This window comes from Panthera uncia (genome assembly GCF_023721935.1).
Source record: "Panthera uncia isolate 11264 chromosome C1 unlocalized genomic scaffold, Puncia_PCG_1.0 HiC_scaffold_3, whole genome shotgun sequence".
Taxonomy (NCBI): domain Eukaryota; kingdom Metazoa; phylum Chordata; class Mammalia; order Carnivora; family Felidae; genus Panthera; species Panthera uncia.
The window spans coordinates 86,611,626-86,637,099 of record NW_026057584.1 but is presented as its reverse complement, the minus strand read 5'-3'; the positions used below and the strand labels follow the sequence as shown (position 1 = coordinate 86,637,099).

The following is a 25,474-nucleotide window of genomic DNA, read 5'->3' as shown; positions in this document are numbered from 1 at the left end:
TTTGCAAATGGGAAAAAAATGAGAAGCTAGTATTTACAGAGGATCCTTACTGAGCTCCTTAGCTGTGATTGTGGGGGGGGGGGTTCCCAACTGATCTAGATATTTTTATATTTTTTCTTTCTAAGGTACTGCCACATTTAAGTCACCATGATAGAGAACAGATTGTATTATCACCCTTGCTAGTAATTGATTCCACATCTAAACAAGGAAATTGAGAAGAGTTTACAAGGAAACCAATAAGAGTTGGTAAAGAACCCTAACATTAGTAACAGTGGAGATCCATTACGACTTCTAAACTTGAAGCCAAGGAGGAGTAATTACTTGAGAATCAGAGAAAACAGATACAGGAGAAGACCACCTGATAGGTGATAGAAGCTATGCGCTGGGTAGGAGCAATACTGCCAACTGCTGTGATCTGTCTGAGAGGCAGCCAGCAGGATGGATAGTCTGATCTCGCATTCCTCCTTGCTTCTCATTGACTAAAAACTTCAAAAGAGAATGTGTTGGTTCAACACACAAAGGTTAGTCTCAAAGTCACAGACCAAGAAGGAAAAGGGGTGCAGAACAGATCTGAAAAATGCAAATTATTCAGGACACATATATTTAGTGTTGGCATCTTTTTTATTTAATCCTCACTCTCTTTCCTCAGCATAGGTTGCAACTATATATATGAGTAAAAACCAACTGTGAAGAAGGAATAATGGTAGTCTTATGAGAGAGGGTATAAAGTAGCTGATATTCATCTCTTTCAGAAATTCTAAAGAGAAGTTAGATCTCTATGGTTAGAACTGAAAGAGACAGAAACTTATGGGAACTTTTTCATACAGACTTTGTGAAATTCTAGACCAAGCAGAGTAACTTTAAGGCCCATGTAACAAAATGAGGGTAAGAGCTGGAGACCATGGCCTTCTCAACATCTCTTCTTAGAGTCTAGATAGTAGTAAATTAGAGACTTTCATAGTCAACATGGATGGTGGGCTTTTCATGGCACCAGCACTGAGGCGTCACCAGTAGCTAGACAAGAGGAAGACAGAACATGGTATAAGGAAAAGGGCAAATAATACTTGGTGACTGACTTTGACAAGAGATACCACCATACAGGGGCAGCAGCCACACTGTGACTTCAAATCAACTTCATTAAAATTATGGTGAGATGGGTGGTTGAGAGGAGATGGGAGAAAATAAAGGGAGATGTGCCCTCAGCCTGGTGAGACTACTGCCTTGATCTGAGGTTTTCTGCTCTGTCTACACCAGTGGCCACAGGGCTGGTCCAGGCTGGAGTACCCACTTCGACCAGAGAGGAGTTATGGAGAAGAGATATTTGCAGTAGAATAAAAGGGTTTTCAGCTTTGAACAATCTGTTAAAAATTGTTTAAAATATTTGTCACCTCTAGATTTCCCTTTCAGTGTCGCTTTGATTGTTTTCCCCATCTGTCTCTGACTAGATGCTAAACCTTTGAAGGCTCACATATGGCAGTCTTTTGGGACTCCCAGTGACAGCATGGGGATATTTTGATGGGTTCTGATTTCCTAAAACCAGGCTGATATTACTGCATGTTCCTGTAATTCATTCATTTACAATCAAATTGACCTCATATTATGGTCCAGGTTGGTGAATCTTGACACAGATGAATCTGGAGTACATTAGGCTAAGTGAAATAAGACAAAAAGAGAAAGACAAATACTGGATGGTGTCACATATAGGTGACTCTAAAAATAAAAAAAAAAAAGAAACATTTTTATAGAAACAGAGAAGAGAATGATGTTTACTAGGGCCTGGAGGGAGGAGGCAATGGAGTAATGTAGGTTAAAAGGCACAAGATTTCAGTTACTTATTTCAGAAAAATATATTTTGAGAATTGAATGTATGGCATGGTGGCTAGAGTTAATACAGTATCGTATACTTGAAAGTTGTTGAAAATAGATCTTACACACTCACCACATACACAAAAATATTACCTACATTAGTTATGTGAGGTGATTTTAGTAATCATTCTACAATTTATATGTGTAACAAGTCACCATGTTATATGCTTTAAATTTATACCATTATAATTGTCAATTATTCCTCAGTAAAGTCAAACAAAATGATTGCTTAGTCTTGGAATATATGGATATTATTTCTGTTATCATCTATCCTAAGGTTAAAGTCTGGATAACATGAAGGTCCTATAAGAGAGCCTACCAGGCAAAGCTATCCCTAACCACCCATTTCTATAAATGATTTTGTAAACTAATGTGTTATTACCTTAGTTGGGATGTAGTAATTCACAGTACAATTACTACACTTAATATTTTGGGGATGAGGAAGAAGGGAAAGGGAATAGAGTTCACATTTTTCATATTTTTGTGCACTATAGAGAAAAATGATAGAAATAAAAAGTGGAGTGTCACCATTTGAAAAGTAATCAACTACTTTAATTATAACTTTGATGCTTATCCCCATTCAAAATTTCTTGGTCGTGTTTTTCATTGTATTGAGAAGCCAGGGAAGAAAAGAAAAAAAGAAATGAATGATAAGGCAATGGTTGGTAACTTTCTGGAGTTCAGTTAATTCATTGGTGAATATATTTCTTTTATCTCCGACAAGCATGTCAGAATCTATGTTTGGGTGTTTAAACTGTAGGAGGTAGATCTTTTAACACCTTGCTAGCAGGCATCCACTGAACAGCCCAAATGATGGGTGTTACGGTCTCTGCAGTATAATTAATGCTTGGCAGTACTGTATAAATCCATCAGCTCTGTGGTATCTTGGTCCTTGCTTTTAAAAAGGAATCATTTGAGTTCTTAGTATCATATGGTTGTTAAATATAATTTTGAAGTAAATATATTAATCCCTATAGTTTCACCATAATAAGACTGTTTATTCTTTTATTCCTTCTCCATAGGTTCAACAGAGTTCAGCAAGTTCTTGTGTTCACTCTAACACAGTATACACTGTGAAACTGCTTTATTTCAAATTAGATGTGACAGAATAATAGGAGTAGAAATGACTCAACTGGCCTTTGTGACATGGTTGGTTACTGGAAAAGGTAATTTATTTCAAATAGTGATTTTAGAGCATTGATTTATGATGGAATACTTACACAATTAATAGTTTTAAAAAGTGACTTTTAAAACACAATTGAAAAACAATGACAAAGATGAAGGATCTTTATTAATGGTGTGTTGATTAGTGAATATGGATTCTAAACTACAAAAAGTTCAAATTTTTTATAACACTTTTTTTTAATGTTTATTTATTTTTGAGAGAGAGAAGAGACAGAGAGAGCACAAGTGGGGGAGGGGCAGGGAGAGAGGGGGAGAGAGGGTACAAAGCAGGCTCTACACTGACAGCAGAGAGCCCAGTGTGGGTCTTGAATTCACAAACTATGAAATCATGACCTGAGCTGAAGTGAGACGCTTAACCTACTGAGCCACCCAGGTACCCCAAAAAGTTCAACTTTTGAATGTGAAATATATATTGATAGTCAAATCATTGTATCTTTTACCTGAATGAGGAAAAATTATATGAGAAAAATGAAGTCTAAATGTTATGAATTTATATAACATAATTTAGTGTTATGTATAGGAGCAGTTTGGGAGCACAATTTAATTTACTATTTCTTGGAAGTGTGTCTTCAAATGTAACATATTTTATAACTGAATGTTAGGAAATCTTGATTTCCTAGATTTGAAGAATCCAAAATACAAAAATAATTAGCTAATATGCTATTATAAAAACAAATTTATATTTATGATGATGGAAGTTATCCTGAAGGTACACAGAATATAAAAAATATATTGTTACAAATGGATCCTCTAGCTAATTGTGTCTCAAATCAAAGAATTATGTTAATACCATTGAGGCAGTTTTTATACACAATATATGGAGAGATACTGCCAAAATAGTACTGATCAGTTTTTGCTGTCATTGATCTTATTTTTTTCTTCCAAGTCTCCAAAAACTGTTAAGCACCATTTGCAGACTGCCAAAGTTTCGTTTGGTGTGTTTGTATGTATGTGCACCCTCTCTGATTTATGCAGGGGTTATATAGCAGCAATACAGAATCACCTTAAAGAACTGATAATGTCTCCATAACATTCAGAGAAAGAGATGAAGAATATCCTGAAATTTTAGTAAACACTGGGATGCTCAAAATGCTAAGAACCAATAAAAATCCTTGCCATAGCTTTTTCATAGTTTAGGTGGAAATGACCTAAAATAGAATAAAATAAATTACCATAAATTTTTAAACACAAAACTGGTTTAATGGAAAATAGCATAATTTTTTAAATTCCTCATTAGAAGTCTGATTTATTTTTATTGTTTAATATATAGGAAAGACCACAAAGCTACAATAAAATTAACTGAATGCTATGAAGAAAATGATGTATCAGCTATTTCCACTGATTTTTTAAAAAACGTTTCCTTACAAATGAATAAGCAAACAAACAAAAAGCAGAACCAGGCCTATAAACACAGAGAACAAACTGGTAGTTACTAGAGGGGAGAGGGTGAGGGAATGGGTGAAGGGGAGTGGAAGATACAGTCTTCTAATTATGGAATGAATAAGTCATGGGAATAAAAGTAATACATAGGGAATATAATAGGGTTGTATGGTGACAGATGGTAGCAATACTTGTGGTAAATGTAACATAATGTATAAACTTGTTGAATCACTGTTTTACACCTGAAACTAACATAACATTGTATGTCAGTTATACTTAAAACACAATTTCCTTCAGTTTCAAAGACTCCTTTCCCTAAGTTATTTGTATGTTTTCAAACCAATATTGTAGCAGAGAACTATATTTATACTTCAGAGATAAAAACCTGCTTCTTAACCAGAATCCATCTTGTATGGTACCAATTATTACAACAGCTTAATTTAAATGTTTTTGACAGAACATTTACGCTGTTTGGTAGGTGGCTAGAGTACATGGAAAATTCCTCCAGCAACACTTAGTAGGTCCCTAATGCCATTAAAAAAAGTATTGATTCTATCTAGTCAGTCATTTGCAATTTGCCCACTAGGAAATCTGTTTTGTGCAGATTGTGTATTTATTTGAACAGTATAACAGATGTAGAGTATATTTTGCCTTGCACTATTTTTCCTTATGTTTAATTGTAAATTACTGCCAGAAAGAAGATGTAAAATACAATCAAGTAGGGGAGAAAAACACTTTCAGAAAAGCAAATTTGATCATAAGCATGTGGTATCTATAGAAACTGTTATGTTGGAAAGGGGTTTGCCATTTCAGTGATCAAATTAAGGAAGGTATCATTAGATCTCTATTTTAACATAGCAATTTTGTTACATATTACACTTTAAGCAGCTGAGCTGCTACATTGCTAATTTAGCTTTTCAGAATATTGGAATCAGAAATTCTTTTATTTCATAGGAAACAAAAGGAACACTGAATATTTGAGATTAACAATTTTCTATTTATAAACAAATCTATGGTGTTGTGGTAAGATATTTTGATGAACAGATCCCTCAATAAGAACTGTGTGTTCTGCCTCTTCCAGGAAAGGCAAACGCAGTCTATGAGTCTATCAGACCTGGCTAGAATCTGAGAGAATATACAGGTGTTATATTAGCTAGAGGAAATATTCTCTAATTCCTGAAAGCTGAGCACCATATGAAGTATTACAGCATTTTTAAATAACAATAAAAAGCTAGGGGTAGGGGGGAAAGGAAGAAAAGAGAGAAAAATAAGCTGCATGGTTCAATTCCATGCTGCTTTTTGTTATTCATAAGTTTCCATATACCATGAGAACAAATTAAGCTATGGATTAACCTAGTCCTTTCTTCAATCTGTATACAGAATGTTCTAGACTCTGTTATGAATTACCTGTACTGTTGTTGAGAAGTACTTCCTATGCCACAGGTTCTTTCAAGGTAGTGGCACTTAAGGGCCTGAACTCTGATCTACCTCCCATCCTCTCATCCCTACCCCTGCTAGGACAGGGTAAAAAGATTATGTTTATTGAATTATTTTCTTGTTTTCCTTAGTCTTCCTCAGACCAAACACAGAGAATGATTTTTCTCTAATGCTAAATGTATCCATGCCTTCAAATTAAGCCCCATTGTACCAATCACCTTTATCATTTTCTAGAAAATTTCTCCAGGTGAACTGCTATTGAAATTTAATGGTGTTATCCACTTAATAAGTTATTTATGGTTATCACCAGTGAGGGGAAAAATGACTTTTTAGGAGTACTGAGAACTATATTTTCCCATCTGTGTCTTCAGTTCAAAGGTCCGCTATAATCTTTTATAGAGATACTCGTCTTTATATTTATTTTTCCTCTAGTTGGTACCTCTCTGAAAAAAAGCTATATTCAGCAAAAGTCATCAAGCTAAAGCATTTACATGAGCACACTACATGATCTAACTCCAGCAATCCAGGCCTCATGTAAATGAGAAACAGAATGGACAAAATAGTATGTTTCAAATTTAAAAGACAGTATGTCGATGTCAATTTTTATCCTCCCATTATCTCTCTGTTTGTGCTATGGGTATTGGGTTTTCCTTTCTCTTTCTCACTGTAATATTCAGTTGCTCCCTCTTGGCTTCCTCCATTACACCTTAATATGATGGCAAATCCAATGCTCTAGTTGTATAAGATGAAGCATAGTTCCTCACTCCTCCACAAATTTTATCAACTTTTTATTTAACCCCAAGTGGTCTTCAGGAGACTTTATGTGAGATAAGCACCACAAACAAAGGGCATTGTAATTGTCTGGAGGTTTGGTTTATTGTTCTGACTGTATAATATATAGCTACTGCACAAAGAGAAAACCTATTCTCCACTCTCACATTTCATTTTTTTTTTTTTAATTTTTTTTTTCAACGTTTTTTATTTATTTTTGGGACAGAGAGAGACAGAGCATGAACGGGGGAGGGGCAGAGAGAGAGGGAGACACAGAATCGGAAACAGGCTCCAGGCTCCGAGCCATCAGCCCAGAGCCTGACGCGGGGCTCGAACTCACGGACCGCGAGATCGTGACCTGGCTGAAGTCGGACGCTTAACCGACTGCGCCACCCAGGCGCCCTCCACTCTCACATTTCAAATGAAATTTCAGGATACTCTGACAGACAGTGAAATGCTTCTAGTCATTATGTACTGAATCTGTAACAATAACAAAAATAAGTAATGAAGACTGAAATTTAATGTATGGGGAAGTAAAATTATTCATTCAGCCTTTCACTGCATCAGGCACTGTGCTAAGCTATGAAATACAAATTTAATTAGGTCATCCTCAGGGGACGTAGTTCTCTAGGTGAAAGACACATACACAGATATATTTGTTAGATTCCTGATGGAAATCAATGCCACAGTCAAAGGCGTAAAGGATGAGAGTTTAATGAAAGGACTGTTTAAAAGGGAATGAGCAGGGGAGAGAAGAGCAGGCACCACCAATAGCAGGAAGCATCTAACACTCATGAACAGGAAGACTAGAGGGTGGATCTGGAGGGGCAAAATGAAAATACTCAGGAAATCAGAAAATTATATAGTAAGCAAAATAAAAGAATGCCTAGCCTAGGTAATCTTAGAATCACAGAGGATTAGTGGGTAGGGACTGAGGAGTGGATGGAAACAGATAGGAGCAATCTCATTCCTTTTTGTGTGATAGGCTCCTCTACTTTCCATAATGCTTTGTCGTGACTCCACTGCTACTTCAGAAGTGAGGTGGTAATACTGTTCATGATCATGAATTGTTTTATGCAAAGATGATAGAATAGTGAGGTATTTATATTTTTTAGAATATATAGGATAGTTATTTACTTTTTTCTTTGTGTAATAAAGAAGCATATGCTTCTGTGTAATACCCAGAAGCATAGATGGAACAGCTTTTCATATACCTTCCATCTTATAGAGCTGCTATTGTTTGCTTCTCTTTATAAGCCTCTTCTTTTGCCACCCAGAGGAGAAATACTTCTTTGAATGATGCTCAGTGAGACTGTGGGGAGTGATTTTAGTTAAATAATTTGTAGTTTACCTCTTGGTTCTTTGATTCTAAAGAGATTACTTAAATAGCCTGTTATGGACTGAATGTTTGCATCTTCCTCAAATCCATGTTGAAGCCCTAACTCCCAACGTGACTATACTTAGAGATGGGTCTTTATGGTGGTAGGAAGATTAAGTGAGATAGGGCCCTCATTCAATAGCATTAGTGGCCTTTTTAAACCTGTGTGCTGTCCTTCTCTCTCTCTCTTCCTCTCTCCTCCCTTTCTGTTTCCCCTATGTGAGAACCCAATGAGAACAGAGGAGGAGAGCTTTCACCAGGAAACAATTGACCAGTACCTTGTTCTTGGACTTCGTAGCCTCCAGAATTGTGAGAAAACAAATTTCTGTAATATAAAATGAGCCACCCAGTCTGTGATATTTTATTATGGCAGCCTGAGCTGTCTCATACAGACCCAGAAAAGTTAATAAAGAAAAAAAAATCCAAAACCCTTAACTAGAATTTGGACTGAAACCAAACATACTCAGATCAGGAGAACTTTCCTAGAGTAGGTGATGCCCTAACTGAGTTTGAGAGAATAAAAAAAAAAAAAAAAAAGACTCAAGACCCTAGTAAAGCAAGAAGAAAGGGAAAGTCATTTCATGAATCAGGTTTACATGAAGAAGATAAAGAGGTAAAAAATAGCATAATGGTGCAGAAATGCAAGGAGTTAGTAAAGGAAAAGGTTTGAAAATAGATACATGAGACATGAGATTATTAGGATATACATAAGATGCCTAAAAAATATTTGTAAATTTGCAACATACATATCTAATAAAAATCCTCCTTTGAATTTATGTCTGTGGGTGTTTGCTCTCTGGATGTGCTCTTACCATGATTGCTTATTTGGAACTAAGCAGACACATTAGGGGATACTGTCATATTGTTTATACTATTAAAAGGGGTACCCCAAGTTGACCTTTCCCCCATTTTTTATTCATTTTATGAGGCAGTCTTCACACAAAAAACGTAAGGTTTAGACTTTCTCTACGTAGTTGTTTCAGCAGGCATCAAAAACTCTACAGATTAAAACATATAACATGTAGGAAGGAATGCAAGGAGGGAACACACAGCAGTATAAGATAAAGCTCAAATTAATTTAGTCTTAAGCTAGAAAGTTAGCCAAAACCCTGATCTTGAATCTTGTTTCTTAAAAATAATATGTGACAATAATTTCCAGTGATTTAATTACTTTAACAGACCAAAATGTTGTGTTAAGTAGTTAATAAACAAAAGTACCGCATACAAAGATCATCTCTTCCTTAAAGCAATTGGTGTACTTTATTTCCTGGTTAAAAAATAAATGTTAATAATATTTTATTTGCCCTAAGAAGCACATATTTCCACATTTTGAGATCTCTAAAATAAGGAGGATTCCTAAAATCAGTGATAGCCTGCCAGGCAACAGTTATGATGTAATTGATATTACTCAGCAAACCTGAAATGAAATCATAGTTGTTCATATTGTCTTCACATCATTTGAATTATGTGCATTATTTGTACTGCAGGTGTAATACTTAATTGCTGCTTACATGTCTTTTAAAAGATGACACTATGACTCAGCTTGGAAATAAAAATGTGTGTGAGTAGGAAAGCATGGCAACACAGCAGATTAATATATGATTCAAAAAGAAATCCATGGCAAGGCAGAACAAGAATCCCTTTGCAATAGGTGTGATAAACAACTTTCAAGTGATTTTTACAAACAGTATTCTGGAGTTAAGGTGAAGGAGTAGTATGGGGACCCTTAGCTTGTCTTGTCCCTGAAACACAGATTGGCATCAAACCATTTGGAACACCTAGGAAATTGATCTAAGGATTAACACAGAAATTCTGCATAATTTAAGCCAGAGAACTTGGCAGTAATTTTGTTTTCTTCTTCCAAAATGACAAGATGGAGGAATTCACCCCAAAATAAGACTAGGAAAAAATGATGGTCAGGAATTTAACACATACAGATATAAATAAGATGTCTGAACTACAATTTAAAACCACAGTTATAAGAATACTAGCTGGGATTGAAAAAAGCATGGAAGACACCTGAGAATCCCATTCTGTAGAAATAAAAGAACTAAAATCTAGGCAAGCCAAAATTAAAAATGCTATAACCAAGATGCAATCTCAAATGGATGCCAGGATGGTGAGGATGGACAAAGCAGAGCAGCAAATAAATGATATAGAACATAAAATTATGGAAAATAATGAAGCAAAACAAAAGAGGAAAATGAAGGCAATAGATCACGATATAAGACTTAGAGAACTCAGTAATATTTTAAAGAGAAATAACATTCGTATCATAGGAGTCCCAGAAGATTAAGAGAGGAAAAAGGGGCAGAAGGTTTATGTGAGCATATTATACCTGAAAATTTTTCTAATTTGGGGAAGGACACAGACATCAAAATCCAAGGAGAACAGAGAACTCCCATTAGTGTCAACAAAAACCAACCATCACCAAAGCATATCATAGTCAAATTCATAAAATACACAGACAAGGAAAGAATCCTGAAAGCAGCAAGGAACAAAAAGCTTACAGACTTAAGCTACAACAGAAGGCAGATCAGGTTCAAAGCAGATCTGTCCACAGAAAATTGGCAGGCCAGAAAGGAGTGGCAAAATCTAGTCAAAGTGCTGAATGGTAAAAATATGCAGCCAAGAATTCTTTATCCAGCAAGACCATCATTAAGAATAGAAGGGGAGATAAAGAGTTTCCCAGACAAACAAAACTAAAGGAATTCATGACCCCTAAACTAGCATTGCAAGACATTTTAAGGGGGAGTCATTGAGTGGAGAAAAAAACAAGATGAAACAAGACAAAACAAAAGACCAAAAGCAACAAAGACTAGAAAGGACCAGAGAACATCATCAGAGACACCAACTCTACAGGCAATACAATGGCACTAAATTCATATCTTTCAGTAATCACTATGAATGTAAATGAACTAAATGCTCCAATTAAAAGATATAGGGTATCATAATGGATAAAAAAACAGAATCCATCTATATGCTGCCTACAAGAGACTCATTTTAGACATAAAGACACCTATGGATTGAAAGTGAGGAGATGGAGAACCATCTATCATGCTAATGGATGTCAAAAGAAGGCTGGAGTAGCCATACTTATATCAGACAAGCTAAATTTTAAAACAAAGACTATAACAAGAGATTAAGGACATTGTATCATAATTAAGAGGTCTATTCACCAACAGCATTTAACACTTGTAAAATTTATGACTCAACCTGAGAGCACCCAAATATATAAATTGATTAATCACAAACATAAAGAATCAAATTGGTAATAATACAATAATAGTAGAAGACTTTAACACTCCACTTACAACAATGGACAGATCATCTAAGCAGAAAATCAACAGGGAAATAATGGCTTTGAATGACACGCTGAACCAGATGAACTTAACAGATATATTGAGAGCATTTTATCCTAAAGAAGCAGAATACACATTCTTCTCGAATGCACATGGTACATTCTCCAGAATAGATCACATACTGGGTCACAAATCAGCCATCAACAGTTTCAAAAACATCAAAATCATACCATGCATAATTTCAGATCACAACACTATGAAACTTGAAATCAACCACAAGAAAAAATTTAGAAATACCACAAATACTTGAAAGTTAAAGAAAATCCTACTAAATAATGAATAGATGAATCAAAAAATTAAAAAGGAAATAAAAAAGTACATGGAAGCCAATGAAAATGAAAACATGACAATTCAAAATCTTTGGGATGTAGGAAAAGTAGTCGTAAGAGGGAAGTATATAGCAATACAGGCCTTCTAAAGAAGGAAGTAATGTCTCAAATACACAACCTAACCTTACACCTAAAGGAGCTGGAAAAGAACAGAAAATGAATACTAAAACCAGCAGAATAATGAAAATAATAAAGATTAGAGCAGAAATCAGTGATTTCAAATTTAAAAAAATTAAAAAAAACAACAACAGTAGAACAGATCAGTGAAACTAGCAGCTGGTTCTTTGAAAGAATTTACAAAATTGATAACCCCCTAGCCAGATTTATCAAAAAGAAAAGGAAAGGACAGAAATTAAAAAAAAAAAAAATTAAGAATGAAAGAGGAGAGATCCACAGCCAACACCACAGAACTACAAACAATAAAATAATATTATAAGCAATTATATGCAACACATTGATCAATCTGGAAGAAATATTTAAATTCTTAGAAACATATAACTACCAAAACTGAAATAGGAGGAAATAGAAAATTTGAACAGACCCATAACCAGTAAAGAAATTGAATCAGTAATCAAAAATCTCCCAACAATCAAGAGTCCAGAGCCGAATGCCTTCTAGGGTAATTCCACCTAACATTTAAAGAAGAGTCAATAGCTATTCTTTTGAAGCTATCCCAACAAATAAAAATGGAAGGAAAACTTCCAAACTCATTCTATGAGGCCAGTATTACCTTGATTCCAAAATCAAACAAGGTCCCCATTAAAAAGGAGAATTACAGACCAATTTCCCTAATGAGTAGGGATGCAAAAATTCTAAAAAAAGATACTAGCAAATTTAATTCAACAGTACATTAAAAGAATTATTCACCATGATCACATAGATTCATTCCTGGGCAGCAAGGCTGATTCAATATCTGAAAATCAATCAACATGATACATCACATTAATGAAAGAAAGGATAAAACCACATGATCCTCTCAATAGATGGCATAAAAAAGCATTTGACAAAATACAGCATCCTTTCTTTATAAAAGCCCTCAAGAAAGTAGGGATAGAAGGAACATAACTCAACATCATAAAGGCCATATATGAAAGACCCATAGCTAATATCATCCTCAGTGGGGAGAAACGGAGACCATTCCCCTAAGGTCAGGAACATGATAGGGATGTCCACTCTTACACTGTTGTTGAACATAGTACTGGAAGTCCTAGCCTCAGCAATCAGACAACAAAAAGAAGTAAAATTGGCATGGAAGAAGTCAAATTTTCACTCTTAACAGACAACATGATACTCTGTGTGGAAAACCCGAAAGACTCCCTCAAAAAGCTACTAGACCTGATACTTGAATTTGGCAGTCACAGGATATAAAATTAACGTACTGAAATCAGTTGAATTTCTATACACCAATACTGAAGCAGCAGAAAGAGATGTCAAGTTATTGATACCATTTACAATTGCATCAAAAACCATAAGATACCTAGGAATCAACCTAACCAAAGAGGTAAAAGATTTGTATGCTGAAAACTATAGAAGCCTTATGAAAGAAACTGAAGAAGACACAAAGAAATGGAAAAATATTCCATACTCATGGACTGGAAGAACAAATATTGTTAAAATGCCAACACTACCCAAAGCAATATACACATTCAATGCAATCCCTACCAAAATAACACTAACATTCTTCACAGAGCTAGAATAAACAATCCTAAAATTTGTGTGGAATAAGAAAAGACCCCAAATAGCCAAAGTAATGTTGAGAAAGAAAACCAAAGCTGGAGGTATCACAGTTCCAGACTTAAAGCTGTCATACAAAGCTGTAATCATCAAGACAGTATGGTACTGCGCGCACACACACACACACACACGTAGACACATAGATCAATAGAACAGAATAGAGACTCAGAAATGGACCCATAAATGTATGGCCAACTAATCTCCAACAATGCAGGAAGACGATCCAATGGAGAAAAAGATAGTCTCTTCAGCAAATAGTGTTGGGAAAACTGGACAGTGACATACAGAAGAGTAAAACTGGATCATGTTCGTAACACCATACACAAAAATAAATTCAAAATGGATGAAAGCCCTAAATGTGAGACAGGAAATCATCAAAATCCTAGAGGAGAAAACAGGCAACAACCTCTTTGACCTCAGCCATAGAAACCTCTTTTCTTTTTTTTTAATATAAAATTTATTGTCAAATTGGTTTCCATACAACACCCAGTGGTCATCCCAACAGGTGCCCTCCTCAATGCCCATCACCTACTTTCCCCTCCCTCCCACCCCCCATCAACGAAACTTCTTATGAGACCTGTCTCCAGAGGCAAGGGAAACAAAAGCAAAAACAAACTTTTGGGACCTCGTCAATATAAAAAGCTTCTGCACAGCAAAGAAACAATCAACAAAACTAAAAGGCAGCCAGTGGAATAAGATATTTTTAAATGACCTATGTGTTGAAGGGTTACTATCCAAACCTATAAAGAGCTAATCGTACTCAACACCCCCAAAAAGCAAATAATCAGGTGAAAGAATGGGCAGAAAACATGATCAGATGCTTTTCCAAAGAAGACATCGAGATGGCCAACAGGCACATGAAAAGATACTCAACATCACTCATAATCAGGGAAATACAAATCAAAACCACAATGAGATACAATGTCACACTGGTCAGAATGACTAAAATTAACAACTCAGGAAGCAACAGATGTTGACAAGCTGTGGAGAAAAGGGAACACTTTTGCTTTCTTGGCATACAAGCCAACTGATGCAGCCACTCTGGAAAACAGTTTGGAAATTCCTCAAACAGTTAAAAATAGAACTACCTTATGACCCAGCAACTGCACCACTAGTTATTTATTCAAAGATACAAAAATGCTGATTCAAAGAGGAACATGCACCCCAGTGTTTATAGCAATACTGTCGACAATAGCCAAATTATAGAAAGAGCCCAAATTTCCATCAACTGATGAATGGATAAAGAAGATGTAGTGTGTGTACACACACACACACACACACACACACACACACAATGGAATATTACTCAGTGATCAAAAAGAATGAAATCTTTCCATTTGCAACAAAATGGATGGAACTAGAGGGAATTGTGCTAAGAAAAATAAGTCCATCAGAGAAAGACAAATATCATATGATTTTACTCATATGTGGAATTTAAGAAACAGAACAGATGAACATAGGGGAAAGGAAGGAAAAATAAGATAAAAACAGAGAGGGAGGCAAGCCATAGAAGACTCTTAAATGCAGAGAACAAACTGAGGGTTGCTGGAAGGGAGTTGGGTGGGATGGATGATGGGCATTAAGGAGGGCACTGGTTGAGATGTGTACTGGGCATTATATGTAAGTGATGAATTGCCAAATTCTCCTGAAACCACTACTACACTATATGTTAACTAACTTGGATAAAAAATAAAGAAATAAACAGTATTGTGTTTTATGTGAATTAGTTGTATTTCTTAAAACACTGCATCATATAAGTGATGGTGTCTTACATGAATTGAAATATGATTGATTTTTTCTTAAGTCATGTTCATATAAGAAGTATTGTCAACTTTACTATATTCTGGGTCATGTGTGAAAATCTTAAAATGGGCTTTACTATATGCAGTTGGTCTCAAGAAAGAAAATATAATTTCCAAAATTTATTTTTACATTTTAATACAATTCTGGAACAGCTAACATAAATATATGAAATCAGCAATCATTTTATAATAAGAAAACTAGTTAAGTGGTTTGGTTAATTAATACATCATTATATAATAACGATGAGTAATACTTAGAAAAATAAAGCGATGAAAATTAAGAACAGTGCAAGCAATGAAATTATACTTTAACATGTGTATCTATCCCCTTTTCCTTTCCTTGATAGACCAATAGGAATGATTGCATGCCATACTTTGTAGATCACCATGTCTTAGCCCCTATTGTAGAATCACATATAGAGCCTGAGTAGGTAAATGCCACATGATCTTTTACTATCTTTTTTTCTCGCACTACAAGTATTAGTTAAAATAGGTAGAAGAGAGAGTTCTGCTTCCAATATGATGGAGTAAATACTAGATCTTCCCACCAATATCATTTACAAACTCTTGACCAATCCTCATGCTAATAAGAAATATAAACTCTGAGAAAAATACATAAAACAGCTATCTAAAGTCTCTGGAAAAAAATTTTAAAAAGTCACTCAAATATTGAAAGTAAGTCAAAACTTGGAGCAAGCAAAACAGCATGAAATGAATGCTACAGTTTTATTTTCATTTTTTTAGGGTAGCCATAGTTTATTTTCGTTTTCTATAGGGTAGCCATAGTTTGTGATTGCAGTTTAAGGGCAGCAAAACCGGGAAAAAAGAGCCTCTTCTCTATCATGCTTGAGAAATCAAAGGAGGAAAGTCATGGCAATAAAATCCCACTGGAAATGGAAACAAACCCTTTGAAAGAAGAGAACCAAAGAAGAGGAAAAACTTGGTGGTGTATAGATGCAGCCTAAATTCATAGGTGACCCCTGAATCTGATGGCAGATCTCAACCAAGGATGAAAGCACTGAACTGATATCTGAACTGCTATATGTCACTGTATGACATTTTAAAGTTCGAATCTAAGTGGATTAATTGATCAATAGAACAAAAACATGCATATTTTGGGGGAAATATTAGAGAATTCATAACCTACATAACATAATACATAAAATAACCAGGATAAAATTGTCATCTTTAACATTTGGGAAACAAGAACATATGACTCAGTCTCAAGAATAGGGAATATATGGATGCCAATATTGAGATGACCTGGGTGTGGAAGTATCAGAGAAACTAATGTAATTATGCTTAGTGGTCAGGTAAGTAAAAAAAAAAATGAAACATTAGAAGAAAATATAACAAAAAAAGTAGAAAATATAAAAAAGGACAAAATGCAAAATCTGAAGTAAATTTTGGGACTGGAAAACACATCTAAAATAAATTCACTAGCTGCACTTTATGGTGGAAGGAGTATAATGGAAAAACAACTGAAACTGAAGGCAACCATATAGAAATCATCCAATTAGAAGATGAAACACTGAAAAATATATAAAGCTTCAAGAACCTGTAGGTTAATATCACAAAATCTCTCTTTCAAAAGGGAGATGAGACAGACAATAGGGAAGACAAGATATTCGAAGAAACACTAACAGAAAACTATACAAATTTGCTGCAACGTATAAATGTACAGATTTAAGCTGATTGAAACCTAAACAGGATACATTTGAAGAAATCCACACCAATAACAATAAAAATCAAATGCAGAAAACCAGGGTGAAAAGAAAATTTTTGCGGTCTTTAGAGTACCTAGAGAAAAACTGCATATTAAATATGGAGAACGACAACCCAAAACATCGAAGACTGTTAAACAAAAGGATGAAGATTAGAAGACATTGAAATCCTCTTTATAGGACTGAAAGGTAAACAAAACAACAAAGATCAATGAAGAATTTTATATCTGCTAAAAATATCCTCTAAGACTGGAGGCAAAAATAAAAACATTTTTACATAAAGAAAAATTAAGGGAATTTGCAACCACCAGACCCATCCTATAGTAAATGCTAAAGTAAATTCTTCATTTTGGAGGAAAATGATAGCAGAGGACACTTGTATTTTAAATAATGAATGAAGATCATTAGAAATAGTATGTAGGTAAATAAAATCATGTTAACTCCTAGTTTCTTTAATGTTTGTATAAAGTTAAATTTTTTATGAAGTTTTTAATTTTAACTCCAGTATAGTTAACATAGTGTTATATTAATTTTAGGCATAAAATGTAGTGATTCAACAATTCTATACATTGTTCAGTGCTCATCAATACAGGTGACTCCTTAATCCCCATCACCTATTTCACCCATCCCTCCACCCACTCCCCTCAGATTACCATCAGTTTGTTCTCTATAGTTAAGTCTGTTTCTTGGTTTGTCTCTCTCCTTTTTCTTTGCTTGTTTGTTTTGTTTCTTAAATCTCACATGAGTGCAATCCTATGGTATTTGTCTTTCTTTGACTGGCTGATTTCACTTTGTCTTCTACTCTCTTGCTCCATTCATGTGGTTGTAAATGGTAAGATTTCATTTCTTCTTATTAATAATATCCCTGTGTGTGTGTGTGTGTGTGTGTGTGTGTGTGTGTGTGTATCACATCTTCTTTACCCATTCATCTGTAGATGTATGGACACTTGGGCAACTTCCATAACTTAGCCATTGTAAATAATGCTGCAATAAATGTAGGGGTACATATATCCCTTCAAATTAGTGTTTTTGTATTTTGGGGTAACTAGTAGTGTGATTTCTGAATCATAGGGTAGTTCTATTTTTAACTTTTTTGAGGAACCTCCATATTGTTTTCCACGGTGGCTACATCAGTTTGATTCCCACTAATAGTGCACAAGGTTCTTTTTTTTCCCACATCCTCTCCAACACTTGTTGCTAGTGTTGCTTTTTTTTAAATTTTAGCCATTCTGACAGGTGTGTGGTGATATCTCATGGTAGTTCTGATTTGCATTCCCCTGATGATGAATGATGCTGAGCATCTTTTCATTGTGTCTGTTGGATACCTATATGTTTTCTTTGGAGAAATGTTTGTACATGTCTTCTGCCTGTTTTTTTAATTGGATTATTTGGTTTTGGGGGTTTTGGGGGTATAAATTATTTATATTGTTTGGTTACTAACCCTTTATAAGAGATTAAATTTGCAAATATCTTCTCCAATTCAGTAGGTTGTCTTTTTGTTTTGTTGATTGTTTCCCTTTCTGTACAGAAGCTTTTTATTTTGATGTAGTCCCAATAGTTTCTTTTTGCTTTTGTTTCCCTTGCCTCAGGAGACAGATTACCACCTGTGCTCTTTTCTAGTATTTTTATAGTTTCAGGTCTCAAATTTAGGTCCTTAATCCATTTTGAAATTATCTTTGTGTATGGTGTAAGCCAGTGGTACAGTTTCATTCTTTTGTATGTATTTGTCCAATTCTCCCAATACCATTTGTTGAAGAAGCTGTCTTTTTCTTATTGCATATTCTTTCCTCCTTTGTTGAAGATTAACCATATAAGCATGGGTTTATTTCTGGGAGTTCTCTTCTATTAATCTATATGTCTTTTTGTGTGTGTTCCAGTACCATGCTGTTTTGATTAATACAGTTTTGTAGTATAATTTGAAATCCAAAAGTGTGAAACCTCTGGCTCTTATTTTCTTTTTCAAGACTGTTTGGCTATTCAGAATCTTGTGTTGTTCTATACAAATTTTAGGATTGTATGTGCTAGTTCTGTGAAAAATGTTGTTGGTATTTTGATAAGGATTGCATTAAATCTGTAGATTGCTTTGCTTTGGGTAATATGGACAGTTTAACAATATTTACTCTAACAACTCATGAGTATGGAATATTGTCCACTTGTTGGTATCATCTTCAATATCTTTCATCAATGTTTTATAGTTTTCAGAATACAGACCTTTTATCCCCTTGGTTAAGTTTATTCCTAGGTATTTTATTATCTTTGATGCAGTTTTAACTGGGATTGGTTTCCTAATTTCTCTTTCTATTGCTTCATTATTAGTATATAAAAATGCCACAGATTTCTGTACATTGATTTTGCATTCTGCAACCTTACTTGTAAGTTCTAGTAGTTTTTTGGTGGATTCTTCAGGGTTTTCTGTATAATATATCATGTCATCTGCAGTTAGTGGAAGTTTGCCTTCTTCCTTACCAATTTCAATGTCTTTTATTCCTCCCTCTTGTCTGATTGCTGTGACCTGGACTTCCAGTACTATATTAAATAATAGTGGTGAGAGTGGACATCCCTGTCTTTTTCCTGACATTGGGAGGAATGCTTTCAGTTTTTTTTTACCATTGAATATGATGTTAGCTGTGGGTTTCTGCTATATGACCTTTATTATGTTGAGGTATGTTCACTCTAATCCTACTTTGCTGAAGGTTTTTATCATGAATGCACTTTGTCAAATACTTCATCTACTGAAATGATCATATGGTGTTATTCCTTCTTTTATTGGTGTGATGTGTCAAATCGATGACTTGCAAATATTGAACCACCCCTACATCCTGGGGATAAATCCTACTTGATCATGGTGAATGACTTTTTTAATGTATCTTTGGATTCAGTTTACTAATATTTTGTTGAGGATTTTTGCACCTATGTTCATCAGAGATAGTGACCTGCAGTACTCTTTATCTGTAGTGTCTTTATCTGGTTTTGGTATCAGGATAATGCTGGCTTCATAGAATGAATTGGGAAGTTTTCCTTCCTCTTCTATGTTTTGGAATAGTTGAGAAGAATAGGTATAAACTTTTCTTTAAATATTCAATAGAATTCACCTGTGAAGCCATCTGGTCCTGGACTTTGTTTCCTGGTAGTTTTTTGAGTACTGATTAAATTTCATTGCTAGTAATTGATCTGTTCAAATTTTCTTTCTTCCTGATTCAATTTCAGGAGGTTATGTTTTAGGAATTTACACATTTCTTCTAGGTTGTTCAATTTTTTGACATAATTTTTCATAAAATTTTCTTACAATCTTTTGTATTTCTGTGGTGTTGTTATTTCTCTTTTCATTTTTTATTTTATTTATTTGAGTCTTCTCTCTTTTTATGTTTGCTTGTTTGTTTGTTTTTTAAGACTCTGGCTAAAGATTTATCAATTTTGTTGATCTTTTCAAAGAACCAACTCCTGGTTTCATTGATCTGTTGTTCTATTATTTGTTGCTTTGTCTTGTTTTTAGTTTCTATTTTGTTTATTTCTGCTGTAATCTTTATTATTTCCTTCCTTCTACTGGCTTTGGGTTTTGTTTGTTGTTCTTTTCATAGTTCCTTTAGATGTAATGTTAGGTTGTTTACTGGTTATGTTTCTTGCTTCTTGAGGTAGACCCATATTGATATAAACTTCCCTCTTAGAATAGCTTTTGCTGTATCCCAAAGATTCTGGACAATTATGTTTTCATTTTTTTTTTGTCTCCATGTATTTTTTTATTTCATCTTTGATTTCTTGGTTGACTCATTTATTGTTTAGTACTATGTTATTTAACCTCCATATGTTTGTGTGGTTTACAAGTTTTTTTCTTGTGGTTAATTTCTGAATTCATAGCATTCTGGTCAGAAATGGTGTGTGGTATGATTTCAGTCTTTCTAAGTTTGTTAAGGCTTGTTTGTGGCCTAATATGTGATCTATCCTGGAGAATGTTGCAGGTGCATTTGAAAATAATGTGTATTCTGCTGTTTCAGGATGGAATGTTCTGAATGTATCTGTTAGATCCATCTTGGCCAATGTCTCATTCAAAGCCACTGTTTCCTTGTTAATTTTCTGTTTAGATTATCTATCCATTGATGTAAGTGGAGTGATAATGTCCCCTACCATTATTGTATTACTATTGATTATTTCCTTTATGTTTGTTATTAACTGCTTTATGTATTTGGGTGTTTCCATTTTAGGTACATAAATATTTACCACTGATATATCTTGTTGGATTGTATCATTTATAATTATATAGTGTCCTTCTTTGTCCCTTATAGCCTTTGTTTTAAAGTCATTTTGTCCAATGTAAGTATTGCTACTCCAGCTTTCTTTTCATATCCATTTTCATGATAAATATTTCTCCATCCCCTCACTTTCAATCTGCTGGTGTCTTTAGGTATGGAATAAGTCTCTTGTAGGCAGCATATAAATGAGTCTTATATGTTATTTCTTTAATCTATTTTGTCACTGTATGTCTTTTGATTGGAGCATTTAGTCCATTTGTATTTAAAGTGATTATTGATATGTGTGTATTTACTGCCATTTTGTTACTTGTTTTATGGTTATTTTGTAGTTCCTCTTTGTTCCTTTCTTCTCTTGCTCTCTTCTCTCATGATTAGTTAGCTTTCTTTAGTGGAATACTTGGATTCCTTAATCTTTATTTTTTCAGTGTCTGTTTTTGTTTTTTGATTTGTGATTGCCATTCAGTTTATATATAACATCTGTGCATATACAGTCTATATTAAGCTGATGGTCATTTAATTTTGAACTCATTCTCTACTCCTTCCCTCCACATTTAAGATACTTGGTATCATATTTTATATCCTTTTATTTTGTGCTTCTCTTGAATGATTTTTACAGATATACTTACATTTTTTTGCTTTTACGCTTGCTATATTTGTTAGTCTTATTTATGTGTTTGTCTGTTTGTTTGTTTGTTTCTACTCACAGAGTACCCCTACGTATAGGGATGGTTTGGTGAATTAATTCTTTTGAGCTTTTCTTTGTCTGGGAAACTATTTATCTCCCCTTCTATTCTGAATGATAGGTTTGCTGGATAGAGTATCCTTGGCTGCAGATTTTTCCCTTTCAACACTTTGAATATACCATACTATTCCCTTCTGGCCTGCAAAGTTTCTGCTGAAAAGTCAGCTAATAGTATTATGAGATTTTCTTTGTATGTCACTGTCTTCTTTTCTCTTGCAACCTTTAAAATTCTTTCTTTATCATTAATTTTTGCCATTTTAATTACTATGTGTCTTGCTGCAGACCTCCGTGGGTTGAATTTGTTGGAGGATCTCTGTGTTTCCTGAATCTGGATCTCTGTTTCCCTCCCTAGATTCAGGAAGTTTTGACCTATTATTTCTTTAAAATACATTGTATGACCACCTCTCTCTTTTCCTTCTGGGATTCCTATAATGTGAATGTTATTTTGTTTGATGGTGTTGCTGAGTTCTCTAAGTCTGTTCTCATTATTCAGTATTTGTTTATCTCTTGCCTGTTCAGCTTGATTGCTTTCCATTACTTTACCTCTAAGTTACTTACACATTCCTCTGCTTCCTGTAGCCTGTTATTTGTTCTATCTATTGTATTTTTAATTTCAGTTATTGAGTTCTTTATCTCTGATATGATATTTTTTATCTCATTGTCAAGGGTCTCACTCATGTTCTCCACCCTTTTCTGAAGTCCAGTGAGTATGTTTATGATCATAATTTTAAGTTCTCTATCAGGCATATTACTTATTTCTGTTTTTCTTAGATCTCCTGATGTGATGTTGTCCTGTCCTATCATTTGGGACATATTCCTGTCTCCTCATTTTTTCTACCTCTCTGTGTCTATTTCTGCGTGTTAGGAAAGTTAGCTATGTCTTCTCTTCAAAGTAGTGGCTTTATGAAGAAGAGATCCTATAGTGTCCTGCATTTCAGTTTTCCCTGTTCACCAGAATCTGGCACTTCAAGGGAGTCTAATATATATGTTGCTTGCATCCAGCTATTGTGTCTGAGTCACTTTTTCTTTCTTTCCAGATGTCTGCATTGATGCTCTGCCTATTGTGCACTGTGCCTGCTCCCTGTGGTGTTAGTGAGACTGAGGCAGGCTGGCTCTGAGGGGGCATTATAGCAGGAGGGTTCGAGGCAAGGCAGCAGTTAGCAAAATTTGCCCAAAGCTGCTAGTCCTTGGCTGAATCCCCCCAAGAATGCACAGAGGACACTAGGGGCTTGGAGCATGACATCTATGTGCAGTGGCTCTGCAGGGCACATGTGCATGGCATCAGCCAAATTTGCACTTTGCCCAGGACCCAGGTCAGCGGACTTGGAGTGGGCAAGTTCTCAGAAAAATGTGTGAGCAGGGCATAGTGCTAACAGGTTAGGCAAATCTCTGCATACCACCGCCTCCCATGTGTGGCCCTGTTTTTATGCTGGGGGGCAGGGGAAGAAAATGGTGCCTGCCAGCTCCTTTGTTCCTGGAGAAGTCCTGCAACACACTCTGAAATCAGTATAAACAACTCTTCCTCCCATTTTCTCTAGGTGTGCAAACTGCTGTTCCTATGTTGATTCTCATGCTGCTGTCTCTTTAAGGGTGGGACTCCTCTATCCCTTGCCCTCCAGGCTTTCCTAGTGCGGCAGTAGCTTACTTTTAAAGCTCCAAGTTTGAAGTCCCTGCTAGTTATACAAACTCCAGGAATTCAGCTCCTCTGGTTTTCAAAGCCAGACATTATGGGGATTTGTCTTCCCCGTGTGGGCTCCCGGGTACAAGGGAATATTTCTTTCTGCTCCCTGTTCCTGCAACTCCTTCCTTTCTACAAGCAGCTCTCCACCCCAATTTCCATCCTTCCTAACTTCTCACATGCCGCTTCTTCTGTATATTTAGTGTGGAACTTGTTCTGTCATTCTTCTCATCCCTGTCTGGTTTACTTACACAGATGTCAGGCATATCATACTGTAAACATGAGAGGGGGTGAGTTTGGGGTTGTCCTAATCCTCCATCTTCACAAGACCTCTAAAACAAAAATTTTAACACTATCATTTGGGCTTGATAATAGATGGAAGTATAATACAAATGAAAACAGTAAAAGAATGGCAAGGGAATGTTAAATGGGCTGAGGTTGAAATGAATGATTCTGCATTTAAGTAAAATGAAAAAATATTAACTGTGAGTAGGCTGTGAAATAAATTAAAGATGTCTATAATAATCATTTTAATGATCAATTAATAACATCAAGATGAATAGCCAAAACAAGCCCCCCAAAAAATAAAATTTAAAAGGGAAAATTCAAAAGAAGAAAGGAAGGAAGGAAAAGAAAAATATCAAAGAGCCATACATAAAACAAACTTTAGACTTAAATTGAATCATAACAATAATTATATTGCTAAATATTCCAACTTACACTTAGAAATTACCAGAAGAGAGTAAGTACAAGACATACCTGTCTGTCATGTAAAGGAGACAGACTTTAATTATAAACAGATAGGTTCCAGGAAAATGGATAGAAAACACATATACCTGCATATAGTAAGCAGAAGAAGGCTGGAATGACTGTAATAACATAAGATAAAATGGAATTCAGGATAAAGAGTATTATCAGAGATAAAGAGGAACATTTCAGAATCATAAAAGTGGGTTAATGGATCAAATTTGACAAAATTGGAGAGAAATAAACAACTTCTAAATCACAGAATATTTTAATGCCCCATCTCTGCACTTGACGGTACAATTAGTCCAAAAAATGAAGACATAGAACATTTGAGTAACACTCGTAAACACTTGACCTAATTGATATTTGTAAAATATAATATATAAAAACCTTAGAATACATACTTCTTCTCAAGTTCACTAAAACTATGTTGCTGTTCCATAAAACAAGTTTCAAATAATTTAAAATTATTGAAATCACCCACAATATATTTTCATGTTACAATGTTATTACATTAGGAATGAATAACAATAAGATATTTGGGAAACCACCAAATTTTTGGAAATTGAACCATACAATTCTAAATAATGTATTGGTCTAAAAATATATCACACATGAAAGTAGAAAATTTTTCAAAATAAGTGATAGTAAAAACATAGCATATCAAAGTTTGTGGGATACAGATAAAATAGTACTTAGAAGAAATGAGTAGAAACAAACCAACTAGAATAAAAATAGACAATAAAGAAAATTAACTAATTAAAAGTTAGTTCTTTGAAAACTGTCAATATAATTGGTGAACAACTAGCTGGACCAATCAATAAAAATCAGAGAACACAAATCATCAATATCAGAAATGAAATAAAGGTTGTCACTAAATGATCCTATAGATCACTAAAGATCCTAAAGGATAATAAGAGAAAGTTATCAACTTTATGCCAACAAATTAACAACTTCTATGAAACTTTTTTATGGATACCCCAAATAGTTCTGTCCACTAAAGAAATTTAATTCAAAGCTAAAAACCTTCCTTCCCCCGCAAACCCCCCCTAAACAAACAAACAAACAAACACTCTAAATTCAAATGATTTT

The 25,474-nt window shown here is 34.7% G+C and overlaps 1 long non-coding RNA gene across 1 annotated transcript in view; it reads left to right on the top strand.

Moving 5' to 3' along the window:
• Positions 1 to 2,892: 2,892 nt before the first annotated feature.
• Positions 2,893 to 25,474, top strand: part of LOC125911645 (uncharacterized) — a 100,583-nt gene continuing 78,001 nt past the window's right edge. Inside the window, exon 1 of the long non-coding RNA XR_007454396.1 lies at positions 2,893 to 3,032. This is a non-coding gene — a long non-coding RNA (uncharacterized LOC125911645). The remainder of the gene's footprint in view (positions 3,033 to 25,474) is intronic.